Below are 6,133 nucleotides of genomic sequence, written 5' to 3'. Positions count from 1 at the left end.
GCCATAGGTGCAGGCATTGTCAACTTATCAGTCAGACATTCTTTGACATCTTCCTGTTCAAGGTCACTGTGACCTTTGACCATATTACCCCTAAAATCAAAAGGCGTCATCTACTGGTTAAACCAAACTTTCATGTCAAGTTTGACAATAGGTCTAGGAATTTAGAGTTATCAACCAGGAAAAGCTTTGGTCTACTGTCAGACAGACGGACGTAGCAGCCAACATGTGCAAAGCAATATACTCCTCTTTGAAGGGGGCATAATAAATTGAAATTTATTAAATATTTTTGTTTATTATGTTAATTAACTTACACTACGTACAACAAGTTCCATTTTGATATTTTCGAATGCTCATTTATACATGTACATGGGTTTTGATCTGACTATGAACATGAAACTACATAATGATGTTCCCTCCTATCAATTCTAAATTTAAATAACCATGAAGAAAAAAACATGTTTTCACTGCACCATGAATAAATATGTCAAACAAAATAAATGTCAAGTTATTCAAGATTAATTTAACACTGTTCTTTTGATGATTTCCGTGCATCCCTGACTGCAGGTTTTTCCCATTTTTCCACACAGTTATTTCATATTGGCCTTACAAGGTCAGATCTTGAGTTGGGTCTTCATTGCTGGACACTATCTCTTTATTTCGACAGAAAACACACTGGTGCAAGTTTCACTGCAACAACTGCAAAAAAGTTATATTATATTCTAACTGAACTCTGCATCAATATTCAATTATATTTTATTGGATTTAGGAAATGTCTTTGTTTTAAAGGGTTCATATAAATTAATGCATTTTTTTTTTCAATTTAATCCATTATCATGCTGGACTCTTTGACATTGATGGTTAAAACAAAGAAGGCATATGATTTGTGTACATATTAAACATTATTAATTATAAATATGTTCTTTAATAAATAGACAAGTAGCAACAATTTCCCCAGTTAAAAAGTTTACATTTGCATATCTGCAGATTAATCAATTGCATTTCTTTTGCTTTGATCATTTAAGTCAAATGAGTTAGACATGATAACGCATTAAAATAAGAAATATATTTTTGGGCATGAAATTATAGTGTGTGCCTTCAATCTAGAAATAAATTTCTTCTCAACATATGCTAAATTATATTTTTTTTTATATAAACCAAGATTTTGATTATGACATACCTGCATAGTTAGTGGTCTCCATAACTGCTCAGAAATGCTCCCTATGACATACTAAGTGCTGGTGTATGGCTGGGGAATAGTGCTGCTCCAACCAATAGCGCAATTCTTCCTACAGGTGGACCAGCTCCTCAATATGGTTTCTGTTATGGCAATGCTAACAGTATGTAACATGCCCTTTTCTATTTTCCAGAGAATGAATCCTCCAATCTAAATTACAAATTTAAGAACAAATTTATACATATATGCAAGTGTAATGTTGTTAAAAACTAACCATTTAGGTGCAACAAAACTATAAGATTTTAGGTGAGAATTGAGCCAAATCAAAACATTTAGTCATTTAAAGCTGCACTCTGACAGATTTACTGTTTTTACAACTTTTGTATTTTTTGTCTTGGAATGACCTATTTTTTGCGTAAATATCTGCAAACCAGTGATATAAGACTACTGACAAAATATTACATTGCAGACTTCCATATTTCAGGTCGAAATCTAAGGTTTTATGGCTTAAAGCGTTACTAACAATTTAAGAAAAATGCATAAAACATTTTGAACTTAAATATAAACATTTTCTGACTAATTTATTGTCAGCAATCTTATATGAATGGTTAACATGCATTTTCACATAAATTGGCCCATTCCAAGACAAATAATAAATAAAGTAGTCAAAATGTTCAATCTGTGAGTGTGCTGCACTCTCAGTCACAGATTGAATGTTTTGACAACTTCTTTTACTTTTTGGCTTGGAATAAGCTAATGAAAAGCAGTATGAAAACTGATGATATAAGACTGCTGACAAAAGATATGATCATGTTTGTTTTTTTTATATTTACATTTGTGACTAATTGTTTTATGGTTAAAAGCATTACTAACGCTTTACTAATAATGAGATTTTTGGCATAGAACACCATCTTTTGATCGTATTAAAATAAGAAATCAGCGTTCCAATATTTTCACTTGTCTTTTTTGACTGAATTAATATAAGAAAGCAGCGATCTACTTTTTCCAGTTGTCTGTTATGACCAGTGTTCAGAAATTCGCATAAAATAATTCATTACAAGATCAAGAAATTAAAAAAAGAGTTAGTAATTTTAACAGTCAATCTGTGAGAGTGCAGCTTAAACATTTAAAGTGATATGCATTATCAGCCAAGTGCAGACCTATTCACATCCTGGCTACACAACCAGTACATTCATCAGCTTTACTGATTCGAACCAGGCACATTTATATTGGTAGACTAGCATATTACCAATCTGTGCTGGCCAGTAAAGTTCTCATTTAAAAATTAGAATTCAAAATGTATATACCTTAGTTCATTTTTTGCCAACTCTGTTTCAACTGAACTTCCTAAATGAATGAGAAGTTTCAAAAAATAATTACAATATCTCAGCAAATACCTGCATTTATGTGTTTCTTGTGCAATCTGTCAGCTTTGGTAGGCTCATGTTTCATTTTGTCCATCTCAATACTAATAATCTTCTAGTCTGATGTATTGCCATCCGATTTTTAAGTCAGGTCAGGCAGCCATTTCAGCTTTGTTCAAGTTGATTGTATCAGATGATGTTAACAATACTAGCCTTGTATCCAGGCACTTCTCAATCTGAAAGTTTACAAAAGAACATGGCCAGTAATATTTAATAAAAAAAATATAATCGTCAACCCCTGGATGATGGGTTCTAAAGTAAACCTGTGAGAAAAGATGCTACTGGTATGGTGCTTGAACCCACGACCATGTGAACACATGCATGGAGATCTGTCAAACTGAGCTAACCGGGTAACTGATTTTTAGGCAGTTCCCAGCTTGGCTCTACAATTGACAGGTGCATTATACATTATTAAGATTATATTAATGTTATACTAATGTTATTTGGCGACGATATGGTAATTTTTGGCAATACAAAATTACAAAATAGCTTAAATTTGTTGCATGTTTATTGTTTGAAATGGGGGACTAGAAGTTAACATAAAACAGACAAAGATAATGGTATTTCGGAAAAGGGGCAATTTACGTGAAAATGAAAAAAAAGACATATGACAATAAATATCTTGACGCAGTTGGTGATCTTAATTACCTTGAAACAATTTTTAACTTCACTGGGTCTTTTGTTCTAAACCAAGAATCCATAGCAGGGAAAGGTATTAAGGCTCTTTATGTATTTATAAAAAATACAAAGAATTACAATTTTAAACCTAGAGTTGCGTGTGGTATAAACATCCTGGCCGACATGACACTGGAAGAGATCTGCCCACCGGAAGCGGTTGGTATACGCAGCCAGAACGACAGCGATCCGGAAGGAACGAGTTTGCCGGAAGGACTGGCTATGGACTTGCGGGAGAACGATCTGAGCACGGGCAATCCCATCCGTATAGACAGTCCTCTTATGAAGGTGTTATGCACGGATATAGTGACAACAAGACTAGAGTCTTTTGTACGAACTGCAATATGGATAATCATGCAACAGAAGCATGTCGACGACTTTTCTATAAGGGATTTACTGACAGTCACACAATTGATTTTACTAGCAAGAACAGGTTTGAAAATTAGCTTAATATTTGTTAAGAGTGTAATTTTTATAATTGTGTATGTGTTAGACGTAATATTTCTGCTAAAAGAATCAACCTTAAATGCAATCACAAGTACAGCACTAATGAAACACTATCAGGTAAAGTATTTATAAATGAACATGATGACACCTTTCATTTTCGTTGCAAAGGTTTACGCGTTGCATGCTTGAATGTCCAACATTCCTTGCCAAAATTTGATGAAATCAAATATCATTTGATGTCATCGCGCAAAACTTTGGATATTTTTGGGTTCTGTGAAACATTTTTGACCGCCAGAATTTCAGACAAAATGATAAACGTTCCTGGTTATATTTTTGAACGTAAAGATAGAAACACTAAAAAGGGCGGTGGCATATTGTAGGATTGTATTATAAAATACGGACTAAACCAGCTTATAGATGTTTCTACAAGGGTAACAGAGAAAACATCTTCTATTATAGATCATGTATATACGAACTCAGTGGATCGAGTATGTGAAGCATTTGTATCAAGTCTTAGTATAAGTGACCACTTTCCAGTTTGTTTCACTAGATCTGCCCGTTTACAAAAGGTTTCAGAAAACCCGCAACATCATACATTAAAATATAGGTCTTTCAGAAACTTTAATGAAATTTCCTTCTGCATTGATCTTAACAAGGTAAATATAAATGGGGTTGAACAAATTCAAGACCCTAATGAAGCCATGGAAGTTTTATATAAGCGACTGAATGAGGTGTTGTCGCACCATGCGCCACTGAAAGAAAAACGAATAAAATTTGAAACACAACCAGCCTGGTATACTGACGAAATTAGGTTGGCTATAAAATAAAGAAATCGATTCAAAAAGCGTTAACAGTGGTCGGAATATAGACTTTCAAGAAATAATGTTACTCAATTAATACGTCAAACCAAGAAAGATTATTACAATAAAGCTGTAAAAAATGTAAAGATTCTAGGGTGTTATGGAAGAACCTCAGAGAGTTGAATAATCATAATGACACTATTAACAATAATAGTATAATATTACCACAATACCTTCATACAAACGGAATAAATGTTGTTGGCGATGCACAAATATTAGATGTGTTCAATAAGCATTTTACTGACATATCCGATTGTATCAATAAATCAGTGTTCGATGAAACACATTTTTCAAAACTTGGTACTAAATTAAATAGTTTGCTAAAGGGTCAGTACTTTGATATATCTTACATCACCCCCATTAGAGGTAAAAATGTATATTGATAAGCTTAATACGGCGAAAGCTACAGGATTAGATGGAATAGGGCCTAATTAATATCCTAAAACAATGTGGTGATTGTAAATAATAGCATACGGCTAGGAATATTCCCAGACTCATTAAAAGAGGCTAAGGGTTTGCCTATATATAAATCTTCTGATCGCAATGATCCAAATAACTATAGACCAAATTCTATCCTTCCAACACTGTCAAAGGTGTTTGAACGGCACTTGGCAGATCAAATCAAAACATTTTTAAAAAATACGAATGTCATACATGAATTTCAGCCTGGGTTTCGAGAAAAGCATTCTTGTCATACAGCGTTGATAAGAATAATTGATGATTGGATTGATGGAATTGACAATGGAAACTATGTAGGTGCTCTCTTTCTTGATTTACGAAAGGCGTTCGATCTAGTAGATCACCAAATACTTTTACATAAATTGAAATTATACAATTTCAGTGATAATTCCGTCCAACTGATAACTTCATATTTGAAAGATAGACACCAAATTGTAAAGTTTGGGGATAAGGTCTGGAGTTCCTCAAGGATCCATTCTTGGTCCTATTCTTTTTCTTATATATATATATTAATGACATAACCTTTGAAATTGAAAATTCCTTGATTAATTGACTTATATGCTGATGATACTACACTATATGCAAAAAGTTCAAATACGCAGGAAATTGAACGTACGTTGCAAATAAATTTAGATATGGTATCGGATTGGTGCAAAGTAAACAACATGGCAAAAACATCCACACAAAAACTAATTGCATGCTGCTGGTTTTAAATGCAAAGTTAAGAAATGCATGTGCACTCAATTTATTCGTAGACAAAGTACTAATTGAAAATGTAACTGCGAAGAAATTGCTTGGAATTATTATTGATTCATCATTGTCTTGAAATCTGCAAGTTGAATTTGTCTGCAAGAAAGTAACTGCAAAGATAGAACTTTTAAAAAGACTCAATTTCTTTTAAACGGATCAAATGAGACAATTGTTTTATAAATCGTATGTACTTCCTATGTTTGGCTATTGTTGTAGCGTTTGGGGGAAAAGCAAACGCATATGAGACGAATCACCATGCTTCAAAAAAGACCTGCAAAAAATATTCTCTTTAAGCCTATTAGAAAGCCATCGCATGAATCATTTAAATAATTAGAATGGCTTCA

The 6,133-nt window shown here is 33.1% G+C and overlaps 1 long non-coding RNA gene across 1 annotated transcript; it reads right to left on the bottom strand.

Moving 5' to 3' along the window:
* Positions 1–576: 576 nt before the first annotated feature.
* LOC128232288 (uncharacterized) lies at positions 577–2,763 on the bottom strand. The gene is made up of 3 exons (XR_008260516.1): positions 2,572–2,763; positions 1,178–1,317; positions 577–696 (listed from the first exon to the last, which is right to left on the bottom strand). It is a non-coding gene; the product is annotated as an uncharacterized LOC128232288 (long non-coding RNA).
* Positions 2,764–6,133: the final 3,370 nt, after the last annotated feature.

This window comes from Mya arenaria, chromosome 4 (assembly GCF_026914265.1).
Source record: "Mya arenaria isolate MELC-2E11 chromosome 4, ASM2691426v1".
Classification (NCBI taxonomy): domain Eukaryota; kingdom Metazoa; phylum Mollusca; class Bivalvia; order Myida; family Myidae; genus Mya; species Mya arenaria.
The sequence above is the reverse complement of the archived record's forward strand: the minus strand, read 5'-3'. Positions and strand labels throughout refer to the sequence as shown.